Source organism: Rhinopithecus bieti, unplaced genomic scaffold (assembly GCF_001698545.2).
Source record: "Rhinopithecus bieti isolate Rb0 unplaced genomic scaffold, ASM169854v2 scaffold_2735, whole genome shotgun sequence".
NCBI lineage: Eukaryota > Metazoa > Chordata > Mammalia > Primates > Cercopithecidae > Rhinopithecus > Rhinopithecus bieti.
The window spans coordinates 63,635-77,733 of NW_016804150.1; positions in this window are offsets into that span (position 1 = coordinate 63,635).

Here is a 14,099-nt window from a genome sequence, read left to right on the forward strand (position 1 = left end):
ATCAATATATTTGGCTTCATCCATTTATATGCATTTTGCAATTCATTTTGGAGTACAATCTACTTCCTTCCAAGTCACTTTGTACATATCCTCCTGGGGCATGCTGAAAATTGACACTAATCATAAGATACTAAACACAGGAAGAAGGACTGCTTCCACTAGCAAAGAAAATTCAGAATGATCCAATTCAATGCTCAATATCATCCAAGTCTTCCGAAATATCTCTATTCCAAGTCTCAGGGTCCCACTCCTTCTCCATCAATGCCCTAACTTCACGAGTCACTTTAATGAAGGTGCAAACTCACCCTCGGCAATCCGTACAATTAATTTTAGTTTCTTTCTTTTTTTTTTTTTCAGAGACATTATCATAGCACGTAAAGAAACAAGAGATAAATTTAGATTTTCCATAGGAATTATCTGTTTCTACTAGTGGGACCTGTCTGAGAGTCCTATCACCTGAAAGTTTAAGGATGTGAGATATTTTATTTCTAAAAGTGCTTCCTTGCACTGAGGAGCAACCATCTCATGCTACAATGTTCTTAGTAATTATTGCAGTCGCAAGATTTAAACACAGCAGGCTTCAAGTGCACCACACATTTGCTTCACTGAGCACTCCACCACCATCAACTGCATATGAAAAGTTTGACAATAATATGTCCTGCATATCATGTCTTATTTGGATACCATTTCCTTTCAGTAAGGATCTGAGCACTGCATTCAAGCTTAGCTGAAAAGAAAACTGAACCAATCCCCAAATACAATACAAATGTTTGAAAAGACAAACACATACTGGGAGAAAACATTTGCAATGCATTTAACTATAAATGGTTAATATCTAGAATAGAAAAATGAATTTCAACAATTTATAAAAGAAGGACAAACAACAAGAGAAAATAAGCAAGGCACGTTAAATGCCTGTTGTACACAGGGAACTGGCCAAAAGATATGGTAACGTGACTTACTCAGCATTTGATACTTAAGTAGTAGTTCTCTTTATTTCTATTTTTTGACTTAAATGTAATTTGTTGATATTAATATGTCAATATTAAGTTCTTTTGGTTAATTTCTTCTGCGTACTTTTACCTTTTGTCATCTTTTTTGGAACCTTAAGTTATTGGGTTTAACTTGCATATAGTTGATAATTTTTAACATAATCTGTAAATCTTTTTTCAGTGGTGAGAATCATCCATTTATATTTATTGTGATTATTGATATATTTGGAATCTTTCTACCGTTTTATTTTGTGTTTGCTGTTTGTCCTGCTTTTATAGCATATTTTATTTCCATATATGTTTGTCTAAGGTTAATTTCTCTTCTTTTCTTTTCTCTCTTCTTTCATAATTTATGCACCCTATTTCTATTTTTCTAATGGTTTTCCTGAAAATTTTAATATGAAAATGAAATGAGCATTTTCTCTTTCTACTCTTTCAAACAACAAAAGAGACCTTACAACACTTTAACCCCGATCAACTCCAACTTATCTTTCATGATATTGTTGTGCAGCATTTTATATCTGACTTATTTAACACAAAATTAGACATTATTGTTTTATATGTTCAATATATGTTCTATACATTTATTTATACTTGTTATATTTTATATTTAGCATGTGAGGTTCTTTTTTCTCCATTTGATATTGCATCTCATAGTCTTCCTAGGATAATATTCTTTCATTTTGAAGTACATCCTTTTCAAGGTACTTTAGTGAGTGTCTATTAGAGATAAATTGAGTTTTTATTTGCTCTAAACCATCATTCTTGAAAAAATATAAAAGTGCCAGATTATTTTCTCTCAACACTTAGAAAGATTCCTCTACTGTCTTCTGGCTTCTATTGTTAAGAAATTTGCTGTCAATTTTATACATGTGTAGTCTCATTTTTTTCTGTGGCTTTTTAGACGTCTCTCTACTTTTGTTGATCTGTTAGAAAACAATGATGAATTTCTGTATATATTTCATCTTTGTTATATCTGTTTAAGACTTACTTAGGTTTCGTCTATGGATGGAATTAGGGCCATTATCCTTAGCAAATTAACACAGGAACAGAAAATCAAATACTGCATGTTCTCACTTATAAGTGGGAACTAAATGATGAGAACACATGTACACATAGCAGACAGCAACACACACTGAGGCTTTTCAGAGAGATGAGGGTAGGAGAAGGGAGAGGATCAGGTAAACTAATGGGTATGAGGCTAAATTTCTGGGTCATGAAATAATCTGTACAACAAACCCCCATAACACAAGTTTAACTACGTAACAAACCTGTACTTGTACCTCTGAACTTAAAAGTTAAAAAAGAGTCATTTATGCTTCTTTAATACAAAGATTAATGCCTTTGATTGATTAGGAAAATCTTAGGCTTTATCTACTTAAAAGATCCTCTCTCCCCTTGTCTCAATTTTTTTTTCCTAAATGTCCTATTAGATATATGTTCAATTATATTTTCATTACAAGTTGTTTTGGTTTCTTTATAAAATGTTTTATTGCATATCCTTATTTTTCATATTTTCCATTGCAATTGTTCTCATTCAGTGGGCTAATTTCATGTATGTGTTTTAATTTTGATTGTGAATTTATATCCAGTATAACTTTTCTGTGGAATTTCCACCAGGCCTAGAAAAGGCTACAACTCTTTTCAGAAGATTTACATTTTCCTTCTAATGTAATTCAGCATCTTATTTCATGATGTTTATTTTGTTCTTTCTTTCTGTTTGTCTTTTGCTATGCATGCTATAATTCTGTTTGCTTTTGGAGGAACTTAAGTTCATGCCTCAGCTTGAGTTTCCCTAAATCACAGAAATAGTTTAAATTAGAACACCAAACCAATGTGGTTACACACTTCCAGAACCTTTTTATTGTTTGCCCACTGAAAGTAGTAACTAAAACAAATAAGTATTTTTGTATTCTACCTTTCTTCCTAAAAGGTTTTCTTTTGTTGTTTTGTTTGTTTTGCTTAGCATTTTCCATCTACTCTTTTATTAATATTTTAGCCCTTTTAATTTTCAGCTTTCTTCAAGAGCTTCATTTTCAACCTCTCTCTTTTTGCCTAGGTCCAAGGCCTGGTCTCCTGGGAAAGCTTCCTGTTTTTCTGAAACTATTCTGCTGGGTAGTTATAGATTTCAGTTCTATTTCCCAATCAGTTTGCTAATTCTGTTTTTTTTGTTGTTGTTTGTTTTTTGTTTTTTTTAACTCACAAAGATCCCCTTACATTATAGTGAATACATTGAAAAAATAATGGTTTTACTTTATCCACATAGAAATGTGCATTGTAGTGAGGCTTTTCCAGACATGTATTCTGCATTATTGCCAGAAAAAGCAACCCTGCAATTTTAATTTTAAGTTCATCTTTGATTCAAGAGTTCCTTAGAAGATAACTTTTAATTTCTAAGAAGTTGTGAGTATTATTGTTTGATTTTGAGTTTTATTCAAGCGTTATTCTAAACTATGACCTCCACATTTCCCAAACTGGGGAATTTATTGGAATTTCTTGTATGGCCTACTGATACAGGAGTGCTGGGAAGGGAAGAGGGTGGTGCGTTTAAATGACAGAAGGGGAGAAGGGAAGTGCTGGTTAGAGGAGGGTGTGGTCTCTAGCTAGGACCTAGGTGAGAACAGGCACTCCTGCCTTCAAACCCAACGTTGAATTTTCCAAGACCACCCTGGCCCCCCACACCCCATCCTGGGCCTAGAAATATAAACCGAGATCCCAGTGGGCAGACACACAAGCGGCTGGACGTCGTGAGGAAGATTCATCGGCAGAAGACACAGGCGGCTGGACGTTGGAGGGGCGCACACCAGCAGAAGAGCACACTACAGACACCGGCAGGCGGGCAGGCTATCAACAAGGGGAACTATGCGGAGTTTGGATAGTGTAGTCAAAGGAGAGTCCAGCCCTCAGAGAGGCCTCCAGGGAAAAACCATCTCCCAATGGCTCCCCCATCTGCTGAGAGCGACTTCCGCTCACTAAAATCTTACGCTTATTCTCCTAGCCCAGGTGTGATCCGATTCTTCCAGTACACCAAGGCAAGAACCCAGCATATAGAAAGCCCTCTGTCCTTGCGACGAGGTAAAGGGTCTAATTGAGCTGGTTAACACACGCCTATAGACAGCAAAACTAAAAGAGCACCCTGTAACACACACCCAGTGGGGCTTGAGGAGCTATAAACATTCACCCTTGCACACTGCCATGAGGTCGGAGCCCCACAGCCTGCCCGTCTGTACACTCCCCTAGAGGTTTGAGCAGTGGGGCACTGAAGAAGTGAGCTAGTTCCCCTGTCGCACACCCTGACAAGGGCACAAGGGAACTTTTTCCGTTTCCTTACTACTGTATCATCAATTTGATAAACATTTTAAGAAAAATGAAAAGGATGAAACCTTTTTAAAGAAAGAAATGTCGATTGTCATTCTAATAATTAAATCTATTATATTATGTATGCTTACTTATGTTATGTCTAATCACCTGTCAAAAATTCAAAGTGGTGATAACATGTCCTGAAGTGATTGCATTGTTTTACTTTTTTTCCTTCTTCTCTAGCAATTTCTGTTCTGTATATGTCAAAACCATGTTATTTGCTCCTTGGAGTTTGATTCTATTATATCTTCAGTGTGGATAATAACTTTTATCTTTCTTCCCTTTGCTGGTTTTGTTTTGGAATTATGTTTAATGAATATCAATAGTCTCACGCCTTTATTCAGTTCTTGTTCGCTGAATATACCTTTGTCTATCCTTTTATTGTTTACTTTTTGGTTATTTTTGTTTTGGGGTAATTCTTGTGTATAGTGCATATTTAGATACATTGGAGTTGCCACATTTTAACTTTGGTAATTTAATAGTGAGTTTAATCTTTAAATTTATCATTGTATCTGAAATATTTAATCACATGAATATCACTGTATTTCATACACGGTTTATTTTGTGGTTTCTTTCTGTCTCCTTCGACTAGTTTTTCCCTATATGGATATTTTGTTTGCTTAATTTCTATAGCAGTTTAGAAGCTACCGTGTTTTATGTTTCTACTGATTACTTAAAAATTTAATATTTAAAATGTATACTGTAATATATATGTTTAAAAATTTCTACATCAGTACAGAAGTGTTATCTATTGACTTCCTCCTATGATAGATGAGAAATGAAGCATGCTTTACTTCCTCTACCCAAGCCACCAACCCAAACCCACTTGTTAGTTTTAATAAACAATATTCTGGAGTATTAGGTTCAATTCAATATTAATGTATACAGTGTATCTTTTTGTTTATAATTGTTTTTATATTTACATGAATTTTTATAGCTGTTGATTAAATACAACAATGTTCAAATAGTTTCAATGCTTACCAGCTGTATACTATAGCTTCCTCATTTTTGTGATATCTATTTTCATCTCGTGTTTCATGAAATATTTTTTTCAAAAGTGAATGTGGACAGTGTATTTTCTGAGAATCGTCATGTGATAAAAGAACTTTCTGTTGCCAAAGCACAAGACCAATAATTTGGCTGGGTATAGGGTTTTTCAGTGCTAACATTTTCTCTCGAAAAACACTATTCTATTTTTTTCCATGGTACATTTAGTAATGAAAGGACAATTCTGATGTCAGCGTTTAAATAATTTTGTATTTTAATGTGATTTTAAAACTATCAGATCAGAGATCCAATTGTCTCGAGGGAAACAGTGAGGGTATCAGAACCCTGCATACCAGCCTTTGCCTCTCTTCCATTTCTTCTGTTGTCTTCTCTTGCAAAACAAACAAGCCTTCGCAGGATAAGGCTTTTACTATACGCATAGCTGCGCACACCAGAGAGAAGGTGTGGTGCCACTGTGGCGGGCCCACCTATGTCATCCTTTATGCTGTCAACTCTGTGCTTAATTTGAAAACTGTCTATGCTAGAAGGAATTTCATCAGCCCTCTAATTCTACTGGTGACACCCAGAATAATACGTTCAACAAAGAGAAAAGCAATCCAAGTTGTCTGCCCCCTGAAAACTACAAGTCTACTTTGCCTCCATCTTTCACTTCCTGGTTTAGGTAATGAAAACTATTTTATTCCCCATCCCCAGTCTTCCATATTCATGTATACTTATGAATCCAACTTTTGCTCTTCATAAAAGGAGATGCATGGCCCAGGCTCTAGTCTTGCACTAGTAGCACAAAGCAAAACTCCTTAGCATAAAACAGACCACACAGATCCATGGAATACCTTCCAAATGGGTCTATTTTGACTTTTGCTAGACTACACTTTGGTTTTCCATGCCATCTGCCTTTCTGAAGGACATTAAAGGAAGCCATTCTATGAAACTCACACATTTATTTGTGATAAGATATTGGTGACAGTAGTGTTAATTATGCTGCACAGTAAGGCTATCACCTGCGGGTCCAGCTTTAACCTAGATTTTAAAACCTATCTTTTCCTTAGGCAGATACATTTTAAATCCTGTTCTTGTGTTATGTCTTAACATTCAATTTTACACTATTGTCTTGTAACTCAATTTTAGTAACTGAATCATGCTCTAGTAAGGCTATATCTTTAGTAGCAGGTCTTTGTTCTGTCTTGTCCTTACAGTCTTCCTGGGTGTTAGGGTACTTTCCATAAACTCAAAATTCTATGATAGTATGGTTTCTATCTGCTGCTAGAGGGACTGCTCTGAGATTAGCCCTTCCTGGCCGGTATTTCTCAGCTTACCGTTCTCCATGCACTTCTTGCTTATTGGCTGCAGCTTTCATCAGAGCCTGCTCATTTCCTACCAAGTGCCCACTGCAGGGGATTTCCCACCAAGTGCCCACTGCAGGGGATTTCTCAGATACTTTGTCATAACTCAGTGGACTTAATATGTTCCTAAGAACTTACATTCTTAAGTCCAGCCTGTTCCGCCATCCACCACACCCTCAGTTCTAATATCACACTTATTTTTTATTTATTTTTTTTTTACCAGAACTAAGGCAATTTTCAATTATCTGGATTTGCCTATGGGTATCTAAAATTTTATGCAGCAGCAATAAGTATTTGCAAAGGCATTAACTCAATATGCCATAATGTATGAGGGGTGGTTTTTCAGGCTCATTTCCAGTCATCTGATACTCAAATCCAGTTATCTGATACTAAAATCCAGTTTGCTAAAATTGAGATGGTGCCTACTCCACACCAAATGCTTTTACCTGCTTTCAGCAATTGACTTGTGCTTAGACAAATGTTTTTCATTTTCCTTAATGATTCTCACAAAGGAAACGATAAGTGCTATTCTTCACCACTGAGTAACACAAATAAGCAAGAAACAAAAAAGTAGCTCAATCTCTTTTGTTTACCCCTAAGTAAACCTTAACAATATTTCGACAAGACTTTCCCAGTAAGTAGAAATTTATTGTTATTTTATTGTATTTAAGTCAAGAAATGTCTATAAAACCCTGGAGGGATGAAATTTTCAGAAATTCTCTCTGAATAGTCCCTTTAGAAAGTATGAATTGAAAATATTTGAATCTGATAATAAAGGGATAAAACAATCTGACACTTTCAATGAACAATTGTTTTGTTTCCATGTTAGTCATTTTATCTTCTTGAATCTTGAGCTTATATGATGACTTTGCACATAGTCACTTCTATTTATCAGTGAGCACTTATTGAGTGCCTTGTACTGGTAAGATCCTTTGTTAAAGACTTCATTTATGCAAACTCACTCCATTTCATATTAGACCTCCAAGACAAGATCATCATCACCATTTTCTAGATGAGAAAATCGACCCAGATAGATTCCTAATGCCTTTCACTGTCAAATGGAACTCTAACACAAGCATTCTGGATAGGTAAGGAAAAGAGACCCGATCACTAATATAGAAATATTGACCTGGAGCATAGTGATGCTGTAAAAAAATGTATGTTTTATTTTATTTAAAAATAAAACTTTCGGACACTGTTCTATTTTTTAATTAGTGGGCATAATTTATAAATAGTAACTCATTTGGTCTTCATGACAACAGAAGTAGTATTATTATCTCCATTTTAGACAAGAGAAAACTGAGGTACAGAAAAATTGAGTAATGTGCTCAAGACAGGAAGTGGTGAAGCAGAATTTCAGATCCCAGCAGGTAGGCTTCATGGTTTATCCTTGTCTTCACCATGCTAAAAACAATGTTAGGATAACGTAGGCAAGTCTGTGCAGATTGATAACCAGTCATAATATTTCTTCATAATGTTTCCCACAGATCTGAGAATGTTGAATTTTACATGTAGCTCCACTGATAAAGACTATCAATGTTTTATGAACCTTTGTCAGGTCTTAAAAGACCTGTATAGTGAAGGATAAAAATCATTGACTGATAAAGGAAGTTAAAATGAATGTTCATAGTGCTTTCTCCTTTGGAAAAGATACTTGCTAAGAAATGCATTATTCATTTGGGGGATCATAACAAAGCTGGGACATTTGAATGGAACATATTCATAGAATTATTGAATTTGAAATACAAAATGTAAAAAAGAGAACACTACCCATAAGTTGTTTTCTGCAGAAAAATTTTAAATCACCCTAGTTTTAAATCTTATATTCATACATCTTCAGCAATAATGAAGTTATTTATTTGTAAATAAGTGAAATAAACCCCATCTCATGATATGTACTATTAAAGGCGGCACCAGAACACATGTTTTAAATTTTATTTGATTCATTTATATTTTGCATTTTTGTATCTCCCTGCTGTTCCTTAGGAATTTATTTCTTGGACCTCTTTTCAGTTAGTGTCTGCCCCCTGTGGTAAGCTGAGGAGGCAGCAGTCAAATGCCTATGTTCCTGCAGGTTATAGTGTGTGTGAGGGCCCCTGCAGTTCAGCCCTGAGCCAACCCTCTGCTTTTCTTAGAAGGTGTGGCAGGTTCAGTGCAGGACTAGGGGAGGGGGAAACAGCAGTTGAGATGCCCCCTGAAGGGAGCTACAGCATGGCAGGGCCTGACACTGGCATCGTTTTGGGGCATCTGTGATTGCAGCTGGGAAACACGCTTGCCCAGGAAACAATCACGATGGAGTAGAGAGGCTTGCTGTTTCCTCTTTGTGTCTGGGAGACCACATTATTGCTTAGGCTTTTAAGGTTTGAAGGGAAGTGAGCTCATTTGACCTGGCAGAGACCATAATTTATCAATCTGTCAGATACAAATTTGTTAGAGAGTGGTTGTGCTCTGTAAAAAACATAAGTCAAAATGGTGACTTCATATATTTAATATTTTACTTTATTTACAAATAGAATATTAATTATCCACAGAGAGATATACATCTAGTTAAAATGCACAGTTATGCTAACACCAAATAGAAAGTATTTTTCTTTATTCCCAATGCTGATATTCTGGCAATGTCTTTACTACATTTTTTTGTTAACACATTGAATACATTTGTAAGCAGCCTGGAGAAAATAAGAGGTTAAAGGAAGTGAAGAAAGATGGAATGTATTAACACTGACTCTGAATGAATATATTTCACCTCTATTCATTGCTTATAATTCATTTTTTCTGTTGTGACAACATCCTAGTTATGGAAATACTGCTGACTTCAGCTTAGAAATGGAAATTTAAATACCTGACTTTAGTCAAGTGTGTTGGGAAGAAGCAGGACAGCTCGCAGCCTTGTCAAGCAATGGAAGGCAATATATCAACTGAGCAGTTATGAGTCCTGGATCCACTCCCAGGTCTCTCACTCATCTGCTCCATGGCCTTGGGTAATTTGCTTAACCTTTGTGCCTGACAATTTCCACAGCCACAAAATGGGGTTGATTACATTACTGTGTGAGAAAACTTTCAGGTGCTTTAAAGTGGGGTACAGAGACAACAGATAAACACAGTGATCCCAGGGACTGCTCCTCCCCAGATCATCCTGCTAAGTGCTTTTACGACACAAAAAAAGGAGGGGGTTGAGGGGACACAGGGAAACTTTTGGAGATAATGGATATGTTTATTATCTTGATTGTGGTGATAGTATTGCCAGTGTATACATACCTCCAAACACATCAAACTTCACACATCAAATGTGCAGTTTTTTACTTATCAATTATATCTCAATAAAGCTATTTAAAAGAGGAGAGACAGAACTCAGTAAGCTATGAAGAAACATGAATGGGAAGGATACTTACAAGATGCCAGACATTTAAGAGGTGGGATGTTCTGGGAGATCCAAAACTCATCATCACTGAGGGCAACCTGCTCTGTAGGGACTTGCTCTGCCTGCAGGAAACAGTTGGATAATTTCCTTCCTTCCCCTTCCACACCCACATAATATTAGTGAAAAAAAAATTGGAAGACTTGATTTTCCTAGGGGGAATATTAAATCATAGATGAGAAGAAGAAAATATGACCTCACAATATTATACCCACTCTACATGTCATACACGTGTAAAGCAACAGGCAGTCATTCTCAAACATGAAAGATATCAAGGATTCTAGAACCCAAAGACCCTTCTCAAATAAACTATTTGACAATAACATTTAGCAAGTCAAGCAATACATCAAAACAAATAAATACGAAAAGGAGATGTGTCAGCATTGAATTTATGGTTACGAAAAAGAATATAAGTTTTATAAATTGGACAATATAAAAACACAACTTAAGAAAAATTGAGACCTAAGAGAGGAGGTTGTGAAGTATAATTATATTTGCAAAGCATGCTGTCAATCAATATTGTCCAAAATTAAAATATAAAGTTAAAATAACACAATTACTCAAACTTTAAAAAAAAAACATAAAAACAAGATTATTATTTCATAGCTATTAATTAAAATGATGTAGCGGCTATAGTATGATATAGTATGATTTGATATACAAAGACCCAACGTGTGATCCCACAAAACCATGACACACAGCTGATTAAATCTTTGATTTTCAACCATAAAACATACAAAGCTGCCTACTTACACCTTCCCTTTTAGAATCCATATATTTGGGAGCTCCCTCTGGTGGTTGAATAAAATATAATTTTCATATTCGTAATGCTAAAAATTTTTAAATAAAATAAAAAGCTATGATCTACATTGAAATTACTTCCTGTAGAATATGAAAGTCTTCTTATTTTAAGATATGATACCCATTGTGGTATGGTGATGATAGTGATTGAGGATGATGATGATGATAAAATTCTTTTGTTCTTTTATTGTGTTTATTGCCACAATAGTAGATAACACCGTTGGAAACAACCTGGCAAAACAAGCAGATAAGGCAAAATTCATTAGAAACAAACCATATATTTTAAATAGTGCAAAATTTAAAATTAAACTCCAGAAAGTGAAATGGAAATTGAGAAAACATACTGGGACTCACAAACAGTACAAAGTATAACACATATTCCAAAGTATAACAAACGACAAACAAACAGGGCATCAAAACAAGGAAGGTACTACATAATAACATTTTCATTAGCCGGGCGAGGTGGTGGGCGCCTGTAGTCCCAGCTACTCGGGAGGCTGAGCCAGGAGAATGGCGTGAACCCGGGAGGCGGAGCTTGCAGTGAGCTGAGATCCGGCCACTGCACTCCAGCCCGGGCGACAGAGCCAGACTCCGTCTCAAAAAAAAAAATAAATAAAAATAAAAATAAAAAAATAAAAAACATTTTCATTATTACAACAAATGTGTCTCAACAACTTATTGTTTTACCTAATTCTTCTGTCTATTCTTCTGCAGAGTAGTAAGCAGAATGAAGTATTTCAGTGATACATTCCTTAACCCTAAAATCTCCTGGGGGAATCCTAATGTGCAGCCTCTGTCCTTTAACTGGATCAGGTCTTGTCATTGCCCACAGGCCTCTACCATTACTACCTAGGACCGAGTACTCACACAATGATGCCAGGAAGTACTTTGCCATCGCCAAGCCCTGGTGATTGATCCTCTAAGCACAGGATCTGATTTTCTCCTGAAATGCTGACTTCCACTCCATAGTCTGCCCTGTCCCTTTGCCTAACACTTTGTTTCCTGCTAAGATTTGAAGAATTTTCTGAACTCTGGGTCATGTGCCTGAGTCCAGAGACCATATGTAGGTCAGTCCCTTTCTTTTTGCATTGGTACCATAGGATGAGGGTCCTGCTATCAAGGCTTAGCTCTCTAGGAAAGAGTGACAGCCTGGCACCACCTTTCGAACCATGCTGTGAATCACACTTTTTGTGCCTCCACTTGTAGGATGGTATCACTTGGTGTGCATACCTCCAGGGTTAGGAATGAGAGGGATTCAGTATTTCAGTTACTCCGGTCACAACTGAACACCCTCCAATGGGGCAGTTTTGACAGTGAGGTCAGTGTTCTCATTCAGACTCTGGCAGAATCCCCAGATTCCAACATGACCTTAGCCAGCCTAATGCCAAAGAGTCAATTGGGATACCTGCATCCAACCATGTAACTCCAAATTATTTCTACCACAACAACATTGAGAGTTAGTATGAGAAAAACATTCTACAAACTGTAAAGCCAATGTACATTACATATTAACAGCAAGTAGCTTTGCATATCCATTAATACAGTCTTATCAGATACATTGTGTGTTAAATACAATGTGTGGGTCTTCCTGAGCTCCTGAATATCATGACTGAATGTTGATTTTCAAACAAAATGCACTAAATCCTGAAGCAGCCATTGGCAGAGCTCACTCCCAAATAGCCAGTCAAACTGACTATCAAAGCAGTAGCATTTGGTAGATGCAGGTAAAAGGTGCTTTGTTGCAACAAGTTTTCCAAAGAGAAAGTGTGAAACAATAAGATTCTGTCATCATTTTGACATTTTTACTGTATCAGAGAATATCTGCCAATCAAAATAAATAAGGGGCAATGGAGAATTAGCATACAATGGGGAATTAGCATACAAAGTTCTACTTGGCTTTGCATTTCTGATGTCTGCAAGAGACTATGCCCTAATGAAATCTGTACAAAGGGGTTGTGCCATGTCACAGTTTAATGTAATGGGCTGCTAATATATATGCACAATGCCCTTCTTTTTCTGGCTAGATGCACTTAGGTTAGTCAAAGTGTAGAACAAGTCTGCCCTTAATCACAAAGTTTGCTAAAATGCAATTAAGTAGAAAAGTCAGTGTGCCTTTATGCCTTTAAAAACTGAGATTGGCATCTCTGCAGTAGATGTGTGCATACATGTGTTCACATCTGTTTTTCAGTATTGTCTGATTTCATCCTCACAGGCCATTCATTTCAGCCACCTTATAACTTTTCCCATACACAAAATTCTTTAGCTCCTAAAAACAAAAAACAAACAAGCAAAAAAACCTTTTGTGGAAAATGTGGCCTGATAGTTTTTGTTAACACGAACTTATGCAAACAGAAATTGTCTTCTAAAATTTTCACATTCTATTCACAGAAAAATATAGTAGCCGAATGAGTGCCTTCATCGGGACTACTGGTATAAGCGTCAGATTTTCTCCTAAATCATATTCTCCACCAAGAGCCAAGTGATACACCCTACTATGCAGCCTCACAACACATGTGACTCAAAGCCATGTCTCAGCAATATTACCAGTCACCACATTGGGCAATTAGGGGGCTGCTCTTGATTTATCAAAACTATGAATGTTTGCTGCTTCAAGGTGGAGAGTTCTGCTGCTTTAATTCACAACCTTTATGGGCTACAGCTCATATGGTGTCTTAGTTCATTCTGTGCTTCTATAACAGCATATCTGAGACTGAAAAATTTGTAATAAACAGAAATATATTTTCTTAAAGTTCTGGAGGTTGAGAAGTCCAAGATGAAGAGGCTGGCACCTGGTGAGAGCCCTCTTGCTGCATCATCCTATGGCAGGAGAGCAAAAGAGCACTCAGGTGAGAGAGAGGAAAGGAAGCCAACCACATCCTTTGATCAGGAATATACTCCTGAAATAACGGTATTAAACCACACATGAAGGCAGATCCCTTATGGCCTAGTTGCATCCTAAAGGTCCTACCTCTCAACACCATTGCATCGGGATTGTTTCTAAGAAATGAAGTTTGGGGGACACGTTCAAATCACAGCACGTGCTAAATAGCAACAACAAAGACATTCCAGTCCCAGGTCAATTTCCAACAGAGTTGTTAAACCTTTTTCCCTTTTCCTCCCACTTGAGAGATGATGTCAGAAATAGTGACAATGACATCATAATAAGCATAACCTAGA